General features: G+C 40.4%; 1 protein-coding gene and 1 long non-coding RNA gene across 3 annotated transcripts in view; one reads left to right on the top strand and one right to left on the bottom strand.

The window, feature by feature from the left end:
* The window catches only part of LOC105920400 (calcium-dependent secretion activator 1), a 710204-nt gene that overhangs the window by 186007 nt on the left and 501499 nt on the right, over window positions 1-22698 (top strand). The window lies entirely within an intron of this gene.
* Window positions 2332-3882, bottom strand: LOC118567197. The gene is made up of 2 exons (XR_004933538.1): window positions 3501-3882; window positions 2332-2703 (listed from the first exon to the last, which is right to left on the bottom strand). It is a non-coding gene; the product is annotated as an uncharacterized LOC118567197 (long non-coding RNA).

Here is a 22698-nt window from a genome sequence, read left to right as displayed (position 1 = left end):
AGTAGTGATGGACTCAGACTTGAACCTCCAAAAGCACCTAAAGACAGTTACAAGGTCGGCTTTCTATCACCTGAAGAACATTTCTAGGATTAAAGGACTGATGTCTCAGCAGGATCTGGAAAAACTAATCCATGCGTTTATATTTAGTAGAATAGATTACTGCAATGGTGTTTTCACAGGTCTGCCTAAAAAGTGGATCAGACAGTTGCAGCTGATCCAGAACGCTGCTGCCCGCGTCCTCACCAAGACTAAGAAAGTAGAGCACATAACCCCAGTTCTAAAGTCCTTACACTGGCTCCCTGTATCTCAGAGAATAGACTTTAAAATACTTCTGTTAGTCTATAAATCCCTGAATGGCTTAGCACCTACATACATCACAGACTTGGTATCGGTGTATCAACCATCCAGACTACTAAGGTCTTCTGGCTCCAGCCTACTCTGCATACCTAGAACCAGAACTAAACAAGGAGAAGCAGCATTTAGTTCCTATGCTCCACTTATCTGGAACAAACTTCCAGAAAATTGTAAAGGTGCGGAAAGCCTGAGTTCCTTTAAATCAAGATTAAAAACACATTTGTTTAGGATTGCCTTCAACTGTTCTAGTTAAACCTGTTATGAAGCGTTAATCGTTGAAGTGACAGATCAGCGAGATTTTTCTCACAGATGATGTCCACATAGTTATTCATTACTTCTGATAATTTTTTTTGGTCTCCTACCCGCATCTCTCGTTTTTTTGCATTTTTAAAATCCATGGAATCAAAACGATCTCGCTCGGCGGACTTTCCCAGTGACGTCACACCATGAGTCGCAAACCTGGAAGCCGGGACCCGCTATACTGTCTGAGTACTAAATGGATAGGGTTGTTTTGCTTTCACGGCTTTTTTACAAGATGCCTCGTCGTTGTGTCGCTGTGTACTGTTCCCATGAAGATGGAAGATTGCATGAGTGGCCAAAAGACACACTTAGAGCCCGCTTGTGGCTCGTCATTTTAAAGACGACTGCCTCGGTGCTCCGGGGGAGGGGTCTTTGCCTCTTCACGGCATAGACATAAGATGTCTGTGCTTCACAGCCGCTATTCTTCTTTAGATTTTAACGGCAGCTTGCATCCATTATTGTTGCACTACTGCCATCTATTGGATCCTAATATCTATTCCTCAAATTCGCTGATCCCATTACTTTTTTAAACCGAAGAATCTTCTTTTTCCCCTAAATACTATTTAGCTTATAAACCACATTCTCAATTTAAAATTCCTATTCAAACCTAATTCCGTTTTTAATAATCTTTGATTTACATATCTTCTACAATTAATAAAAACATGTTCTATTGTTTCTACATTATGACACCAACTACAAAAACCAGTAAGATGTTTCCCCATTTTACAGAGTTCTATTATTTTTTTTAAATGTGACCGGTTCTTATTCTATTTATAATTATTTCCTCCCTCCTGTTTATTCCTCTAATCCTTACTACATCAACTGTATTTTGTATCCTATATAAGTGCCTTCCATTTATTTCATTATCCCACCTACTTTTCCATATCTTATTGCTTTCTCTCCAAACTATACTTTTGCCTTCAGATTTGGATAACTTTACTGGCATATCAATATATTATTTTTTATAAGCCTCCTTAGCCAACCTATCTGCTCTTTCATTGCCCAAAAAACCTACATGAGCAGGAGTCCAAAACAATATTACATTTTTATTTTGTTCATATTCTATGATGAACAGCCATAACCTCATATATTTTGATGATTATTTGTACATCCCTTTTGAATACTCCATGCAGATAATCACTACAAATTATTTTATTTATATTAGTATCCTCCACCCATTCTCAAGCTAATAATATAGCACACTTAATTCTGCTGCATATATACTGAGATAATTAGATGTTCTTGTTGAAATAATCTTTGTCAGGAATCACCACTGCTTTACTAGTTGCTTCACTCTTTGTCTTTTTATTTTCATGCATCTATGTCTTCCTGTGTTGTCTTTTACTTTCCTGTATCTGTTTATTCACTTGTGTGTAAATGCACCCCAGCAATAAAAAAAAATTGTTATGAGAAATTTTACCCACTGCTGCTTTTTTTTAGATGCTGCTAGCAGAGCTGGAGAAAATAAAAACTAAGCAGGTTGATGCAGTATCAGAGTCCCCATCACTGACACGTTCATTTGAGAAACCAACAAAAGATGATACCATCAATCTCTCATTCAGTCGATTTTCAAAAAGACCATGAAATCATTTTATTAGTAATTGCTTATATTACATATTTAACCACAACAATTTTGTTTACATGCATGTTTTAGATTTTATTCTTTCAGCTTGGGTATTTTTTTTAACTGCCATCAGTTAACTGGTGACCTCTAAAGGTAAAGTCATCTTCATGTCCTGGGAAGTGGGCCCTTATACAGCTAACTGCACACGAGGGTATCACAGCCCTGGTATCTTTGCCTAAATAGTCCCAACACCATCTCACAAATTGTCTATAGGCTATATGCCTACGCTGTTGCTTGTATTGGGACCAAGCAACCTGCAATGTCCAAGCATTTAGACACACCGCTTCCATGCCAGGATGGTCTGTGTCAGGGATTTGTCCATCCATCTCCTCTCTGGCTTCCATCTTAGCAACAACAAAGCCCATTTCCTGGCAACAGATGCACTCTCTCACAGAATCCATTATTGGCAGTGAGTACAGGAACACCTAAAAAATAAGATTGATTAATTGTATATTTGTATATGAATTACACACCATAACTGATTTGCCAAATTCACTATTAATGCATTTATGGTAAGTTGGAAATTGATTTACATTTCAGGAAATATTTAGGCCTCAATATTACTCAGTGTATATTTTTAATATGTTATTATTTTTGACTTTTGTTATGCTAGTATGTAGGTAGGCTAAATATTAATGTACAGAGACTGTTTTCAAAATGTTGTCAAGTGATTCTTTATGATAAGTAGCGCCTTATCATGGGGCCTAACTAGGCCATGGCATAAATTCATTTTTAGTTGTGAATAAATGCTAATTTATTTTAGTGATACATTTTGCCCTCATCTCTTTATTTAAGATAAGATAAGATAGACGTTATTGATCTAACAGTGGAGAAATTCGCTTTACACGTCGGCTGAATAAGTGACAAAAGTTGGAAAAAGACCGATTATCTTGGCGTTTAAAATAACACAAAACAGCGCAAGAAGACCTCGTTTATTTATTTTTATTTTATAATTTTGTAAACAGCTGCCGATTAAACTATATGTTACAACCTTGATATGATTATATGCGTTGTTTTACCGAAAAATCAATTATAAGCGCCGTGAAAACGGCTGCAATGCGCGCTCCCGACAAAGGGAGGGGGGTAGATTTTCACAGGGGAACTGAATTTCGCACAACACTGGCATTTTAGCCAATAAATATCTATGGTGCCTAAAAGAAAATTATGTCAACATACGAACAAATATTTGAACTGCGTAGTTAAAAGAAAAAACGTGTCCTACCATTCATCTAATCTCCTGACGTCCAATCTCCGCTCATTGTCCGACTCGCTGTTGTTCGTCCGCTGCCTTCTCTTCATCTGAAACGTCTGGGTCGAACATGTGAGGCTCCAGACACAAATATTCTTCCTCCGATACATCAGAATGGTCTCCTGGTAGGAATCGCTCGGTTGAAGTCGAAATTTCGCTTTCAGATTTCTCGTTTTGGCTACCGCATGTAGTGCAGTAATCCGCCATGTTGAGATGAACGTTCACGTACTGACGTCACGACTTCCGGGTTGGAGGGCGCTTGGAAAGTGATCATAATCTTTTCCGATTTTCTCTTAAATGTGAATTTTTTATAAAAAAAAATCGGTGGTATATTTATTTGTTCATATATTGCTATATATATACGTAAGGTTAAGTCAAACTGACGGACGCTTCATAACCGGTTTAACTGAATCACCACTTTTTTGTTCTAATTTCTATCTACATTTTATTCCTACTTGCTTTTATTCTGTTTTAATTTGCTATATTTTAATCATGTAAAGCACTTTGCATTGTCCCTGTACTGAATTGTGCTATATAAATAAATTTGCCTTGCCTTGCCTTGCCTATACAATGTTAAAAAATATTTATTCACATTTTTTGGAACTTAAACACTGTCCTACATGACAAAATACATCAAACAGATAAAAAATAATATATGATTTAAAATCAATTTCCCACACCTGAAGTTTAATCTGCTAATTCAGGGGTTCCCAAATTTTTTTTAGCCGCGCACCCCCTTCAGTGTCCCAATCGGCTTGGCGCACCCCCCCCCCCCCACCCCACCAAAAAAATAAATAAAAATAAATTCTGTTGCAGTTACATCAATTCAACCATCATAACAAAAGTTGTGGGAATAAAATTAGAACATAATTTGAATTAAACTGCAATAAAGTTGCAAAATCCACAAAAGAATCCTGGGGATTTTAAGGTGCATCAGTGGCTCAGCCTGGAGCGAGAGAAAAAAAGAGACGCTTAGATCGGCCACACCTCCACAACATGAAACGTCTCTGAAGCAAGGGATTAAACTGATGATCTACCTGTGTGTTCTCACTTTGTTTTTTTTCCGTTTTTTTTTTGTGCACCAGCTTTTTAATTTGTGTCTGACTCACAATTTACGTTGCAAAATACAATCACAAAGAACTTTGATTTGTGTCCGATGACGAGAGAGAGAGAGAGAGAGAGAGAGAGAGAGAGAGAGAGAGAAGTTTGAAGTTTAACAATACATTTATTAGAAGATTTAAAAAGTTACACAACTACCACAAACAACCATCAGTAAGACACGATTTACAAAATCCAAATTATCCTAGCATACTTCCAAAGACAAGTTCTTCATTTACAAGCTGACACAGAACATTTTTGTAGCACCATATTCTGGAAAAACTTTCCAGGTCTTTCATCATCCGATAATAATTAAAATCTATTTTCAAACGAGCTTTCAACATCTTTACAAACATGAACACAGCGTCATCATCCACAGCTTTCTCTATTCTGTTTTTTCTGCTCATAAAAATAGCCATCTTTGCTCTTCCAAGAATAAAATTAAAAAGCTGGCATTTAATTTTAGTCTTCTGAGAGTATCTGTACCCCAAAATGAACATTTGTTTAGAAAAAAACTCTCCATATAGTCCAAACAAATTTTCTAACATTGCAAATACTGGCACCAAACGAGCACACTCCATAAAACAATGAAACACAGTTTCACGATTAGTGCAAAATGGGCAATCATGACTAACATCAGAGTTAATAATAGAAATAAAAGCATTCACAGCCACAATGCCATGTAAAATCCTCCACTGTAAGTCAGCTGCTCGTTTGATTAATGGTGGTTTGTACAGCGCTCTCCACTCAGGTCCAACATTGTCGCTAAGACCTAAGTGAGCTCTCCATGGAGTGTCAGTTCTGCCATTTAATTTGTCCCTCTGCAGAATCTTAACAAAAATTTTATACATTATTTTACTGTTCACGTCTTTAAAAACAACCTCAGAAGAGATCTCACTCTTTAAAAACGGTCCAACGCAGTTCTTAAAATCCGGGGAAATGTTTAGTGAAGGGAAAACATTCTCATTAGGTTCAACAGAGCCATTACAATAATGATGCAACAAAGTCCGCTCACTACCTGTGAGGGCTTCTCTCCATTTACTAAGCAACAGTGCAATAAACCGAGTCGAGTTCACTTCTAATCGGGAAGCAAGAGGAGCTGCATTATCCAAGCCTGCTCCTGTAAGCTGGACTACATGTCCCAGAGTCACCACATCTGAGAGACAGAACCGCCTTAGAACAGTTGGCCCCACCTGACAAACTGCACTGAACCGTGACCCATAGATGACTGGTTCCTGAAGCAGCCAGTATAGTGAGCTGTGTTGTCCGAGCCACTTCTTTTTCAGCAAACTCCACACCTTGAATAATCCACGATAGAAAACAGGAAGTTCTTTGACATTAGGCTGCTTTAAGTCCATCAGGAAAAAGGATTTGTTCAGTCCAAGTCCACCTAACTGATTCAGGATAGTGCAAGCCAACGGCCTCCACACTAAATCAGTAGGACCACACAGAAACCTCTGTAGGAACTGGAAACGGAAAGCAGCCCCTCTGCTGCTGAGGTGGATCAGGCCCTGTCCTCCATCGTCCTTCGGCAAATACAGCACACTCTGTGGCACCCAGTGCAGTTTGTCCCAGAAAAAGTCAACAAGAAGGGCCTGGATCTTTGACAGCAGGTCAGGTGGGGGGTCAACACATGATAGGCGATGCCATAAAGTGGACGAAACCAAAATATTAACAATTAAAACTCTGCCTCTGTAGGACATCTTTGTCAGAATCCATTTCCACCTTGTTAAACGACCTTTCACCTTATCTAAAACATTTTCCCAGTTTTTCAAACCAAAAGATTGATCACCCAGAAAAACTCCTAAATATTTGAGCCCTCCCTTCTTCCAAATGAACCCCCCAGGCAATTTTAGTTGATTCTCCAGATCACTTCCAACACACAGAGCTTCACTTTTATCCCAGTTAACTTTTGCTGAGGATAAAGAGCCAAACTGATCGACATCTCTTACCAATATGTCAATATCCTTTTGAGTATTCACTAAGATGACAAGGTCATCTGCATAAGCCGACAGCTTTAAAGATCTATTACAACCTGGAATGATCAATCCCTGAAGGTCACGTCTGAGTTTATGCAATAATGGCTCAAAAGCTAAAGAATATAACATGCCAGAAAGGGCACATCCTTGTCTTATTCCTCTTTGAACCTGAAAAGGAGCGCTCAAACCACCATTAATTTTTAGCACACTCTGAATGTCACAGTATAAAACCTTCACTTTATCAATAAAACCAGGACTAAAACCAAAAGCACTCAAAGTGAGCCATAAGTAATCATGCTCTACACGATCAAAGGCTTTTTCTTGATCAATAGATATAATTCCAGCTTTCAGGCCATACAGCTTACAGATGTCTAAAAAATCTCGTATCAAGGCAATATTATCAGAGATCAATCTGCCTGGTACACAATACGTCTGATCACAGTGGATCACTTTTTCCATCACTTTGCTCAGCCTGGTTGCCAACACCTTAGAGAGGAGCTTGTAATCTGAGCAGAGCAGTGAAACAGGTCTCCAATTTTGAATAAACTGTAGGTCACCCTTTTTGGGCAGCAAAGTAAGAACCGCTCTTCTGCAGCTAAGTGGCAGACGGCCACCAGCCAGACTGTCATTCAGTACTGACCGCAGATCTTCCCCCACTACTGACCAGAGAGACTTGTAGAAGTCCACAGGTAGACCATCTATTCCAGGAGCTTTCCCACTCTGCATGCTCTGCAGAGCTGTATAGAGTTCATTAGCAGACAGAGCTTCTTCCAGCTCTATGTTACTCTGCTGCTCCACCTGAGGAAGACCAGTGTAAAAACTCTGAGACATTACCTGCTCCTCTCTGTGCTCACATTTAAACAGTTTACTGTAAAAAGTGACAGCATGTTTACGGATTACTGTATGATCATTTAGCACCTGCCCAGTGTCACTCTTTAAGCTGTGAATGAACTTTTTTTGTCCATTCTTACGCTCTAGACCAAAGAAAAAGTGAGACGGAACGTCCATGTGAGCTACATGTTGGAAACGGGACCTAACGAGAGCCCCCTGAGCTGAGACACCCAGCAATTTAGCTAAATCAGATTTTTTAGCTTCCAATAACTGAGTATGGTGTTGGTCTCCTGTGGCTTCAAACAAATTTCTTAGCTCCTCCACCTCAGACTCCAGAGCCCTGACTGAACCCATCAAGGCCTTGGTGACATTCTGAGTGTACTGTTGACAGAACTGTCTTATCAGGACTTTTCCAAAATCCCACCATTGTTGTAAAGAAATAAAATCAGATTTTGTACTCTGATGGTTTTTCCAAAAAAAGGCAAATGTATCTTTAAAATGTCTGTCTTCCAATAAGGCTGTGTTAAAATGCCAATAAGCACTACTGGCTTTCACACACCTTATAAAAACAGAAACTGTTACAAGTGAATGGTCAGAAAAACCAACAGGGCTGATTAAACAACTTTTAAAAATAATAAAATGATGTTTAAAACAATAAAAACGATCAAGCCTGGCCATAGACAGTAAATTATCTTTAGCATGCGTCCACGTGTACTGTCGCTGCACACCATGAAAACCTCTCCACACATCACACAGCTCCTGAGCTTCCAGAAGCTGAATCAGGCGAGTGCCAGAGGCGGCATGAGGCTCTGCATGGTTCCTGTCTAAGCTGCTGTCCTCAGTACAGTTAAAATCACCTCCAACAAATAAATATTCCTCACTGCTACATTTTCCAATAACCTTATTCAAAGCATCTAGAAATAAGACCCTCTCCACTCCCACAACAGGAGCATATATAGTAATAAACACCATTGTAACTTTCTCATACACTGCTCTTATTTTCAACAGACGGCCTTTAATGACCTCCTCAGATTCCACCGACTGAGGAATAAAATTATTAGCAAAGAGAACTCCAACCCCACCACTATTACTGGTCTTATGACTTAAGAAGGATTCACCGGTCCATTCTCTCCTCCAGTCAGCCTCATTATCAGCAGTACTGTGTGTTTCTTGTAAAAAAATAATATCTAACTTTTTAAGAGAGCACAACTTGAAAAGAGAAGCTCTTTTCGCACCATCTTTTGCCCCATTTAGGTTCAAGCTGCCTATACGAATATCTCTCATAGCATAAAAAAGTAGAAATGAAACAGAAACTAAAAACCAAAAAAGAAAAAAAGAAAGATTCTTAATGTTATTCATCATCTTCTAACTGCTTTTTGACCTTTTGCACGAGTTTTTTAATACGGTAGATTTCCTGGTCAGTGAAGGCTTTTTCCCCCAGGACTCCAGGACTTCTCAGGAAAACCTTCACTGAGTCAAGGAAGAGCTGTAGATCAGGAAAAACTTTTTCCACTTTGACATTCCTGGCTCCCTTTGTGTCCTGCAGGAAGCTTTTAATACTTGTTAAAGAGTAGCCACTCTTCTTGTGAGCCCACGTCTGTGAGGAGGCCAGAGACTCCACATCACTCTCCTCATCACCTTCACTGTCACCTGACTGCTGGCATTCACTATTAGGAGAAACTTTTTTCACTTTACAAACAGATTGACGCTCTTCATTTGGTTTCCTCTTTTTAGTATCATTAGAAAAATCTTTATCTGCCAGCATTTCATCCTCCTCCTCCTGAGAACATCCTTCCTCCCCCAATTTGATCTATGTGGTAACGCTGTCAGTGTGTGACTGCTCAGTGATTTCTACTTTTGAACCAGAGAAAGCAGCATCAGAACCAACAGCACCAAAGTCCCTGGTGGTATCTAAACCAGGATCTTCTGGGCCATCAAAAACTACATCAGCACCTGAACCATCATTTCCTAAACCAGCAGAATCCAGCATATCATTAACAGAAGCAGCTGCTCCTTCATGCCCAGCTTGTTGTCCGTTTCCCTCCTGTGAATTCTGTGACCTGTCCTCCTGTGTGCTCTGTGAATTCCCCTCCTGTGAACTCTGTGGATGTTCATGATCTGAAACTGATGAAACAGTCTCACTGTTGTTTTCTTTAGCATTTTGTTTTTGTGGACAGGAGCGCACTATATGGCCCTCCATTCCACAGCCAAAGCATTTCATTCTTTCTGAAGAAGCATAAACAGTGTAATCCACTCTAAATTTCAGTATTAAATTTAGCTCCTCAGTGTTATTTTTCAAAACCATAAAAACCTGCCTTCTGAAGGAAACAGCATGTTTAAGGTGCGGTGATTTACAGCCCAGAGGGATCCGTTTAATGGGAGACATTAACTGCCCGTGTCTCGCCAGTTCTCTTTGTAATGTTTCATTACTAATAAATGGAGGGACTTGAGACAAGATGATCTTTTTGGCCGGATTAACTAGCGGCACCACCTGAACAAAGGTGTCTTGAATAACCACACCTTGTTCAACAACTACGTTAACTTTATCAACTATCCAGAAAAATAACAACTCCATTCTAGATGCGGACTTCACACTTTCATAGCCGACAATTTCTCCGATCGCTAAACTGCAATCCTCTACGGAGCAATTAAACGCTGGACAGTTTAACTCCGTGTCGGCTTGTGAGCTTCTCCAGACCCACACTAACTCCATGAGTCGGCATGATCCCGGTGAAAAACACCGGGCGTAACCGCTCAGGAAACCACCCGCCACAAACACACAAACAGCAAAACTAACAATGAACAAACAAACAAACAAACAAACAAGGAATAGAAAAGATAGAAATCGCACTCACGCTGAAACGCGCACCCACTCTCACAGTCCTCCACTCCCAGCATTCACTCAGAGAGAGAGAGAGAGAGAGAGAGAGAGAGAGAGAGAGAGAACAGAGTGCTCCATAAATATGTTATTAATCAGAGAAATTAAAACTTTTACAGCGGCTACATTCAGCAGGTAAACACGCCGATGACAACACACCTCAGCTCCCCTCAGCCCCACCGCCGGTTTGTCCCTGTCTGAATATGCGCTAAAACCGCATCTGTAAATTGAACTCACCTTTCTGAATCTCAATGAAACGTATTGCAGCTCTGTGCGTGACCATAGTCAATAAATCGCGAAGGCTGCAGCGGGGGGTGGGCGAGTCATGCACGTCAGTCCTGGTAGAGGTTCAGAGTCACCACAACATCGAAAGAGAGACTGTGTCGCTCAGTTTAAGCTTTTAAAAACTTTCGGCCCAAATTCACTTGTCCCTCTACTGACGTACACGACGTGAAGCGAGGAAGGAGTTGGAGAGACATTTGTCAATGACATTGACATTCGCATTGGTTTGCGATTCACTCATCTCTTGCCTCCGATTCCCTGGTTTCAGCCAATTGAGCATATTTGCGAGAATGAATGAAGTAGAGGGCACAAGCTGCTTCTTCTATGCATTGAAGCACAATGCGTAGAAGAAGATAAATTCATATTCAAATGAAGTGTAGAACAAGACTTTTTAAAATAAACAGATTTTGATGTCAATACATTTTATTTATTTATTAAATTTGCTGTTTTGATTTTAGTTTCCACAAAGGAAATGTTTATTTACATGTCTTTATGGTGTGGGGAAAAAACACTGTCAAACCACCATTACAGATTTCAGCTCGCGCACCCCCTAGTGGCTGCCCGCACACCACAGTTTGGGAATCCCTGTGCCAATTAAAACACAGCGGCCCTCGTGGACAATATAGGAACTGCAGATTTTCAATTAAACGAAATACATGTTTTTTTCAATAATTGTTTTATCATTCTCTTCCTTTTATCTCCTCTTTCTTTCACCTTTTGTTTTTTTCCTTCTTGTTCTTCCTTTCCTCTCCTACTTTCCCATTGTAGTGTCCATATCATTTGAGTTATTCCCCGCATGAATCATAATAAAACTATTCACATTCATAAATCAAGCGGAGCACTATGGCAAAAGCAGTACTGCTCCACTTGTGAAAGTCAAATCTGATGAGCTCTTTTTGGCATTTGACAACAATTCTTATTGCCACATTGCCAGACCGGACACTGGGGGAGAAAAAAAAAAAGATATATATATTTTTTTCTTGAATAATGATAATGCATTTAGCCACCGGGCCGGACTAAATTGTTCAGCGGGCTGGATCCGGCCCGTGGGCCGTATGTTTGACACCCCTGATCTAGACCCTGTTAGAGTGTGTTCAGCTCCCCTTTACAGCAACACCCATGTATTTGGACCAGTCTCAATCAGTTCCAGATGGTTACCCTTCTTTTTTAATGATTTATCCCTCTTCGTCTTTTTGCAACTGTGGTCCAAATACAGGTGCTGGTCATATAATCAGAATATCATGAAAAAGTAGAATTTTCTGTAATTCCATTGAAAAAATCTACACTTGTATATTGTATTAATTTATTACACAGATACTGATTAATGTCAATTGTTTTGATTGATGACATTTTGATGACTGTAACTGACAACCAATGAAAACCCCAAATTCAGTATCTCAGAAAATTAGAATATTGTGAAAAGGTCCAACATTGAAGACACCTGGTGCCAGACTCTAATCAGCTATTTAACTCAAAACACTTGCAAAGGCCTTTAAATAGTCTTTCAGTCTAGTTCTGCAAGGTACACAATCATGGGGAACACTGCTGACTTGACAGTTGTCCAAATGACAACCATTGACAATTGGCACAAGGAGCGCAAGAAACGAAAGGTCATTGGTAAAGAGGCTGGCTGTTCACAGAGCTCTGTGTACAAGCACATTAATAGAGTGGGAAAGAATGTGATAAGAACCACCATGCACAGACATATTCAAGATATATGTTTCAGCTGTTGCATTCCTTGTGTCAAACAACCTTTGAGCAAGAGACAGCATCAGAAACGTCTCACCTGGACTAAAGACAAAAAGGACTGGACCGCAAAACAAGGTTCTCTGATGAAAGTAAATTTTACAATTCCTTTGGAAATCAAAGTCCCAACGCCTGGAGGAAGAAAGGAGGCACAGAATTCACATTGCTTAAGGTCCAGTGTAACGTTTCCACATTCAGTGATGGTTTGGAGTGCCGTGTCATCTGCTGGTGTTGGTCAACTGTGTTTTCCGAGGTCCAAGGTCAACTTTCTCTACCAGAAACTTTTAGAGTACTTCATGCTCCCTGTTGCTGACCAACTTTATGGAGATGAAGATTTAATTTTCCAACAGGACATGGTACTTGTAAACAGTGCCAAAGCTACCAGTACCTGGATTAAGAACAGGAGCAGAAGGATCTAGCACGGGTGGTGTGTATTGTGAACTGGAGTAGCCAAAGAAATTTCCCCGCAGTAACAAAATATTCTATTGTATCCCTGCTGTATCTATGGGGGTATTGTAAAGAGGAAGATGTGATATCCCAGACCTAACAATGTAGAAGAAGCTGAAGGCCACTATCAAGAAGAGCAGCCTACGCTCTCACAACACCTGAACAGTTCCACAGACTGATTAATTGCATACCACACCCCATTGCTGGAGTAATCCAGGGAAAAGGAGCCTTAAGTATTGAGTGCTGTATATGCTCATACTTTTCAGTTGGCCAACATTTCTGGAAATCGTTTGTATTGGTTTTAATATTTTGAGATACTGATTTGTGGTTTTCATTAATTGTCAGTCAAAATATTTAGAATTAAAAGAACACTTAAATATATTAGTCTATTTGTGATGAATGAACATGATATACAAGTCTTTTTGAATGGAATTACTGGGGGGAAAAAGTCATTATATTCTAATTATATGACAAGCACCTGTAAGTAAAGGAACAGACCCTAAGGCAGGATAAGTAGTCAGCAGTAGTATTCTGCCTGCCAGGAATTTGATGCACCTCAAATTTGTAGGGTTGCATTGCCAGGTACCAACGGGTTATTCGACTATTAGTGTCCTTCATCCTCTCTAACCATTTCAGTGCTTTGTGGTCAGTTTCCAGTATAAAATTTCTTCCCAGTAGGTAAAAGCAAAGTGAATCCAGACCCCACTTTATAGCCAGGCATTCCTTCTCAACAGTGGAATAACGTGTTTCTCTGCTGAAAATCAGGGCAATGGAGCACAGGATCTCGACTTAGGGCTTGCTGAATGTCTCTGAATGCTGCCTTAGCTTCCTCAGACCAAAGTAGTATGTTTGGGCCCCGAAGACTGGTCATGTCCGTAAGAAGAGACACAGGAGAGCTACCTCCTCAGGACAAGACTCTGCCACCTTAAGGACAAAGGACACTCTTTTGAGGACCAAAATGTTCACATTTTGGAAAAGGAAAACAGATGGTTTGAAAGGAGTGTGAAGGAAGCCATCTACGTTAAGAGAGAAAAAACAACCTTAAACAGAGGAGGGGGCCTTAGGTTCCAATTTATAATACAGCTATAGGATTAATTCCGGCCAATCATCACCTCAACTCTCACCCTCATTCGGATGATCAAAACATCTTTCCTGCAAGCCAGGCCAATAACAACCCTAACGACTCCTCGTTACAGAGGAGTGGACCAGTTTCGGTTCAATCTGCTGCCTTAATGACTTTAACGACTGCCCATTACTAAGGGGGTGGACCTGTTTCTGTTCAATTTGCATGTTATCTAAGCCATTACAAGGCCTTTGTTGGGCAGCAGTATAAAGATTGATGCTCCACATTACTCCAGACTTTTTGAATTGAGAAAGCTTCCTGGATAGGAAGCAAAACATCTTCCTCTGCTTTGTTTTTTACTTTTTTTGGAATGTAAGAAGAGAAGCTCTGTCAGAATAATTGGAATTAAATTTGTGGTACCAAATAGACATACCCAAAAAGGATTTGAGTTGTTTTCTTGTCTGTGGAATGGGGCAGGACTGTATGGTTTCAACCTTTTTGAATCTGTGGCTTCACCAGCCCTCCTCCAATGATAAAACCCAGGTACTCCGTCTCCCTCTTAGCAATGGCACACTTTGCTGGATTCACTGTCAAACCTGCTTTCTGGAGACGCTCAAAGACCACTTTCAAGTGTTGCAGGTGTTCATCCAAGCAGTTGCTGTAAACAATGATGTCATCCAGATATTCAGAGGCAAAATATGAGAGGCCATTGTGTACTTTATCCATTAGGCGCTGGAATGTGGCAGGAGCCCCGTGAAGTCCGAAGGACATCACTGTTCTGAACGCTGTCAGCTCTCTGGACCCAGGGGAGAGTGGAACTTGCCAATAGCCTTTGGAAAGGTCAATGGTGGTGAGATATTTTGCTTTGCCAAGTTTCTCAATCAAATCATCGACACGAGGGCTTGGATTTGAATCAAACTTTGAGACTGAATTGAGGTAGCAGAAGTAAATGCAAAACCTAATTGTGCCATCCTTTTTAGGGACAAGCACAATTGGATTGCACCACTCACTCTGTGATGCCTCAATAATCCCAAGAGAAAGGATTACCTCAATTCCCTTTTTGAGTGGTTCCAGAAGTCTCTCAGGAATACGATAGCTCATTCGTTTTGGAGCAACGTCTTCTTTTAAGGCAATGTCATGCCTTATCACATCATTATAGCCTGGATTCTTTTGGAACACAATTGATGGATAGACAGCCCTCACCTCCAACTGCTGTCCTCCTGTCAGATTATCCAAATTTACGCTGAGAGGTCTCCATGTGCTCCTGGGCCAACATTGTCATCTTCTCCAGCTTTCCCTCATCTGGAGTGCATAAGATACAGCATTTAGAGGATCTTTGTTAGTTTGTTTCCCCTCCCACAGTTCCTTCAGAACAGTCAGGGGTCACTTTGTGACATATACTAACTCAAATGGGGAAAACCTGGTAGAAGCTTGAGGAATAGAAACAGAATATATGGAAGCCATTGGTCCCAGTCTGAGCCAGTTTCATTCACAAATCTCCTTAGCATTTGTTTAAGGGTTTGATTAAACCTTTCAGAGAGTCCATCAGTTTGTGGATGATGAGATGTTATTCCCAGCAATCAATAATAAATCTTTGAGCAGTTTGGACATAAAATTGGTGCCCTGGTCAGTGAGTATTTCCTGAGGAAATCCAACTCTGGAAAAAAAATTGAACCAAACAGAAGGCAACATTCTTTGCTTTGACAACTTTGAGGGGAAACACTTCTGGATATTTAGTAGTGTAATCCACAATTACCAGCATAAACCGATTTCCAGCTTTACTTCTTTCTACCGGTCCCACTATGTCCATGCCCAGGCATTGAAATGGTGTACTCAGAACTGGAAGAGGTTGGAGAGGAGCTTTGTTGGGAAGTCTGGCTGATGTAATTTGACATTCAGGACAGCTCTGGCAAAACTGCACAACATCTTTACACAAGCCAGGCCAATAGCAACAGTGCTTTATGCGGGCCAAGGTCTTATGCTTCCCCAGGTGGCCAGCCCAGGGAATAGAATGGCCCAACTTCAAAACAGATTTTCTAACTGCTTTAGGAACCATAAGATGTTTATTTGACCCATTTTGTCTGTAGAGAATGTCATTCTGAATGACATAATCCCTTTTATTGACTTTGGCGTCTTGACAATACTTCACAAGATTTGAATCCTGGTGCTGCAGCTCCAATATATTACCAGGGATTTTGAAATATTGGAGTACCTCGGACTGTGGTGAGTCAGGAGGAACTACCCCGTGAAACTTATTTCTCCTCCACAAGGCTTTGGACTTCTTGACTTTTATTCTTCTCTGTAGGAAATTCCACATTGTAAAATGGCAAGGTGCTAAGGTCTGAAACAATTTCCTTAGGCTGCTTAGCTTGAGACCACGTTAGAGCAACATTACACTGAGGAGACTTTAATAGGTCAATAAGCACTGGTAGGTCACTGCCAAGGATTACCAGAACTGGCAAGTTATCCGCTATCCCAACATTAAGCAGGTAAGTTTGTCCTTTGACAGTCACATAGACATCTGCTGTTGGATACTTCCTTTCAACACCACGGACACAGTAAACTGGGACTGTCTCAGTGATACAAACTGAGGTAGAACATACCTGTGATAGACCAAGGTCTGCATACTCCATGTATCAATCAGTGCCTTCAGTACCTGACCATTGAGCTCCACAGAGGTCTCCATTGATGGCTGCATTGCTCCAGCATTACGAGTCTCTTCCCTGGGCACAAAACACATCTGAGACAACTTGTTAGCATTTTGAGGGCACATTGGTTTAGAGTGACCCTCCTGTCCACATATTTAACAGATAGGCTTCTTCCCCTGGAATTTTGAATCAAATCTTTTCACCGGGGGCTTACTCACAGCTGACACCTGTTGGGATGGATGTTGCTTCCAGTCATTCTTTTTCCACCTTTGGAAAGCCCATGACAAGTTCTTTGTCCCAGCAGCCACAAACATGTCAACCAGTTCAGCAGGCTTCTTTGCAGTCATTGGATTATGTTCCTTTATCCAAACCTGTAGTTCTGGTGACAAAATTCTTAAATACTGTTCAAGAATAATTTTTTCATTGATTTGTTCGACTGTTTTACCACTAGGTTGCACCCATTTGCCGTACAGCTCCTTCAGCCTTATTTAGAGCTCTTTTGGAGTTCCTTTAGGCTCCACCTGAAGCGGGCGGAATCTTTGCCAGTAGGCTTCACTCTTAATGTCATACTTCTGCAAAATAGCCAGTTTGACTTGGTCATATTTTATAGACAAATCAACATCCATATAGCATTTCTAGCTTTTCCTGTTAGCAGAGATATTAAATGAAAAGCCCAGTCAGTTCTTGGTCACCTACAGACAGAAGCCATGCTTTCCAAAGTAATGAGAAAGTGTTCAATATCATCTTCTTCACTCAGTTTTTGCAATTTTGGTGCCTGAGAAACCTGCAAATGTGCATAGACAACGTCACCTGAAGCTACTACTCCAGGATCTGGTGGCTGTGTAGGCCGCACTGGAGGAGTGGTCTGAGATTGAGTCTCCTCAACAAACTGAACTGTTTTTCCAGTTCCTCAAATCTTTGTTCTTGCCTTACAGCTTCTCTGGTTGAGTAGCCCTCCTTGATCTTCTGTTGTCCTATATGGGCTCTGAGTAGCAGGTCTGCTAGTATATATATATATATATATATATATATATATATATATATATATATATATATATATATATACTTTAATAATCCCAGAGGGAAATTACTTTTGTTACACGCTCCAGATATAGAAACATATATATATATATATATATATATATATATATATATATATATATATATATATATATATATATATTTATATATATATTTATATATATATACACACATAAACCAACATAACTTCCTGAGATTAACTTTTTTCAAACAATTTATATAAAACACTGTGTAGTGACTGTAAAACTGTAGTAGCTTAGTATTTCACCATCCTAACTGAACAGAATAAGCAAATTGCACAAATTCATAGTGCATCATCAGAACAAATGACACAAAGTCAAAGTGCATCATCAGAACAAATGACACAGAGTCAAAGTGCATCATCAGAACAAACAACCTTCATAAACTCCTCATTCCTCATTTTCAGTCTCCCGGTTAGAATGAACATCACTGTCAACCTCGGTGTTATAACTTGCACAAGACAAAGCTTGGCGATAGAACTCAGTGACATCGGCTGAAGCTCCAATTTCAGACAGAAGGTTTTCAACGTCAGTCTTTTTTGCTGCCTTCACAGTAGACACCATCTCAAGAGGCTTTGGGTTGAACTTCCTCCATTGCTTTCCACGTTTTAGAACAGAATGGTAGCAATATTCTGCAGAGTAGGATGTTTTGTAACCAATCTGATCATTCCTGATACACAGCATCCGGGCGTCACTCAGCTTGAATGACCTTTGTGATTTAACAAAGTTTTGCGTTTCAGATTTAAAGTCTTGTGCATTCTAATAAGTGCCATAGATGTGCAAGTTACCGTGCTTACGTAATATTGCACAGTAGTCTTTGGGGTGCAGGATTGTATCCTGTTTACGTATCATCTGCTCAATCTGCCCAAACACTCTGTCAGCTGGCAGAAAACTATGTCCACGAATGGGGAATGTGAATTAAATTTCAGTGTCAGGAAATGCAGACTTTCGTAAGGCACAGAGCATGGACAGTACATTCATATTCTTGCTCTGCCCAAAGCAGGAGTCACTGAACAGTCTAAGTTTAGTTTTTTGATGCAGAATACCATTCAACCGAACTCGAAAGCAGTCGTCCAGTGCAGAGGCAATCATGTTTGAGTCCTTTTTGTTTTCATGCTCCATCCACACATAAAGATGGACATCATTTTTCGATGGATTACTGCCTTCCCCATGATGTACCACCACGCCAAACAGAAACAGGTAGAGCTGCCTTGAATAGTATGCCTGCCCGATCGGTGTACGTGGCAGAGCCATGTTTTGCATCATGTCAAAGCAAACGGAGAGTGCAGTGGGGTCCACAATATTCAGCTGGTCGTAAAATACTCGAGCTCGTCTCCGATGCAGGATGAACATCGCACTTTTTGTTCGTTTTTCTTCATCTGTCAAACTTGGATCCTTCATAGAGAGTCGATGTTTTGTGCAGGTGGCACAGGCATCAGTTGCTGGATGCCCAAACCCGAGATTAAATTCTTTGGAAAAAATTGTGTAGTACAGAGAGTAGCTGACTTGGTCGTGGTTCTGTTGTTTAAATAGTTCATGCATGCGTCGAACTGAAAGATCAGAAGGCAAATATTTGCGTCCAGGGGCTCCTCTCCGTCCATAATAACTTGCACGACAGGTGAAAGTCTGTATGTGTGTCTTGACCTGCTCTCGCTTCCTAACCACTTCTTCAGCATTGCGCAATCCTCCGCGGTTTTCAGGACGAGGCTCTGCATTGGTGGAGTAATACTGGGCGATGCGGAATGGTCTGTCCTTGCTGATGCCTGAAATGACACAAGAAAAGCACAGCTTAGAATAAGAATATACATGTCATGAAACCAAGATCTATTTCATCCAAACAGATGCATAACTGCTTACGCAATCGGCTTTCCCCTACAAAACTAAACATAAATGTAGAAAATGTCCTCCCCATCTAAATTGTTTGTCTCCTAAAATAATCATGATAATAATATTAATAATAATAATATTGTGATATACTACTGTGACATCTTCTTACCCATCATTCCTGACCCATCTTTTGTGTTTGTTTTTAATGTAACTAAGTACTTTCAACAAAGTAGACACTAAGAGGACAAAGATTTTTTCCTGTCTGTATTGTTTAATGTGTGTTTGTCTTATTTCTCAATATTATGATACACAAAAACAAAATAAATTTATTTGTGATGGTGACAAAATAACATTTTATATTACGGTGTGTACCCATCCTCTCTAACACTTCATGAGACAATGACAGCTTGACATAAATAAATTTAGCCCCAATGTTTATAATCATCTTAACCTAAATAAACACCGAAAGGCAGCCACTTTAAGCACTAGGGATACGAGCAGCTAGTAGCTAGCTAGCAGCTAATAGCTTGCAGAATTTGCGCTGCTGACGTTATCAAAAAGTTAACTACGTAAAACAAGAAAACAAATCTGACTTACCAAACACTTTAACAAAAGTTTTCTTGCAAACTGGAATCTTCTTTGGGTGTTCTTTCTCAGAGAGAAGTGTGTACTTCACAGTGAGATCCTTGTGTTTTCAAACATTTTCATCTTGCACACGCCGGCGTTTTGGTTCGGAAATGTCCATTAAACTCAGAATAAAGGCATCCTGGACTACCTTACTAGGATTGTCATAGAATTTGGCATGATTTAGAGCCAGGTCTGCGTCCGTAATGAGATCAGCATGACACAGATGAGGATTATCTCTAGCATTGTGAGCGCAGGAAATCTGGGGAATTTTTCCGCCACCAGAATGCCTGATTTTGCGCTTTTTCTCGCGTTCGTGGTATTCCGTAGATCGCCCCCGCTTCCGTGGACGAGGGGCGGTTAGTATTGGTTCCTCTAAGCCACAGATGTCAAACTCAAGGCCCGCGGGCCGAATCCGGCCCGTCAAGGTAAATTATCCGGCCCTCAAGAGCCAAAAAAAAAGGCATATCATGTCAAAAAGTAGAGGTATATATCCTTTTAAAGTTTATAAAGTGGCTGAAACTGTGCCTCCTGTAAGTGTAACTCACACCAATATCAACTGTTTTTGCAGATAAACTGTATAAACTGGGCCTAAGGTGCTACTTTTATGTTACTGTGCATTTTTTATACTTCTATCTGAACTGGAATGAAATTATGAAATGAAAAGTATCGTCTATACACGTACAACCGGCCATTTTAATGACTTCATGACGCCAAAGTGGCCCTAGATAGAAATGAGTTTGACACCCCTGCTCTAAGCCGTTAAAAGTGTTAATTTTCTTGTGTTTGAGCCAGTTTTGTGCAATGTTTTGTTAGCAATGCGGCGAGCGCAGGCTTCGTCTTCTTTGGTCTGCGGCGGACCAATGCGCGCTCTGATTGGCTGAGAGGATGCATCGCTGTTTGTGTGGAAATGTTCAGGCTTGTATCGCGTTTTGAAAAGAAGGTGTGTTTTAGAGCCTCCGTGTCTGTGGGATTTAACTTGTATATATATGTGTTTGAGTGTGTATGTATGTATGTATATATATATATATATATATATATATATATATATATATATATATATATATATATATATATATATATATATATATATATGTATATGTATCTATAGATCCAAATAAAGTGAGAGTGACGTTGTGCAAGAACAGTGCAAAGAATGAATAAATGTCCATTACAGGGGGGGTGTCTGAATCACTGAGGGAGGCATTGTAAAGATTTATGACTACAGGCAGGAATGATTTCCTGTGGTGCTCTGTGGTGCATCTGGGCAAGAGGAGAATTCTGCTGAAGGAGCTCCTCTACTGGGCCAGTGTGTCGTGGAGAGGGTGCGAGACATTGTGAGACATTGTCTAAGATGGACTGAGCCTGGACATATATAGTTGTGCAATTATACACTGTCTAAAGTTATTTAATGTTTATTAAATAACCCTCTGTCTGTTAAGTATTGTTTGGTGATGATCAGCTATTAAGCTGATATCAAGACAATGGTTGAAAGGGCTGGATAACGTAAACATTAATGTCCCATCAATGTATGAAACCCTTGTGGAGATAACCTTCCTGTTAAAACCATAAAATACACTCAAATGATATTAGCAGTACCATAACCGGAAGGCTAGCGTGAGCTATTTTGTTAGCCCTTTGTTCTAAAGCACCATGTGTACAACGGTTTACAAGACATTTCCCAATAAACCTTTTAACTTATTCCTCAGCTCGCTGCCCAAACCTGTCCTTTGTCTCGTGTCAGTTCTGTCCAGTTTGGCTATTCACGGAAGGAGCGTTATAGAAGGGAAGTTGTTGGCGGGCTAGCATTAGCTCTGCGGCAGCATGTGGGCTAACCACAGCGTGTGGAGGGAATGGAGGCCTGTAGGTCCTCCAGGCAGCCTCCGACCCAGTTGCAGTCCAATCTAAGCAGATTCTCCTCGTGAGTATTCAACATAGGTCTGCTGCTGGCGTTCAGCAGGATCTGTGGTTCTCTTCCCGGTACAGGCTGAGAAAAAAAATACAACAGAGTTGTTTTGCATGCAGGATCTTTGCTCCTGCTACTGGTGATGATGTTAATCAGCAGATTTAGCTCTGTATTTTGTGTGTTGTTTATCCAGATTCAGTCAGGTCCTCTGCTTCCCCTTAGTCATTCCATTAAAGCAGCAGGTTAGTTCAGCAGACCCTGGGTCAAGCATGGCTTGTGTATCAGTCATGGGCCCGTGCAGGGCCCATAGTCTGAGCAGCTTGGAGAGGAGAGCGGGTCGCAAAAGAGAAGAGCTGAATAAGGTTCAGCTCGTGATCTCTTCCAGGCGCCATGCATGTTTCCTGCACATGGCTGCTGAGGAAGGAGACCCCCCCCCCCCAGAGGAGTGCTGGTCGTCTGATGATGATGGAGGAGTGTGTGGAGAAGAGAGAGCTTTTGTCTGTGGGAGGAAGGTTTTATAGTAAGAGAGAACCCCTGCTGGGAAGAAGGGCCGTCCAAACCCTGAGGGTCTCATGTTGCAGCCAGAGTGGAGTTCCTTTGTTAAACTCTTCCACTGTTCAGAATTCAATCTGAGATCAATTATTCATCATGACATTATTATAGCATAAATATATATATATATATATATATATATATATATGTGTGTATATGTATATATATATGTATATGTATATATGTATATGTATATATATATATATATATATATATATATATATGTATA

The sequence above is a fragment of the Fundulus heteroclitus genome, chromosome 20 (assembly GCF_011125445.2).
Source record: "Fundulus heteroclitus isolate FHET01 chromosome 20, MU-UCD_Fhet_4.1, whole genome shotgun sequence".
Lineage (NCBI taxonomy): Eukaryota > Metazoa > Chordata > Actinopteri > Cyprinodontiformes > Fundulidae > Fundulus > Fundulus heteroclitus.
This window is presented reverse-complemented; position numbering and strand designations above follow the sequence as displayed.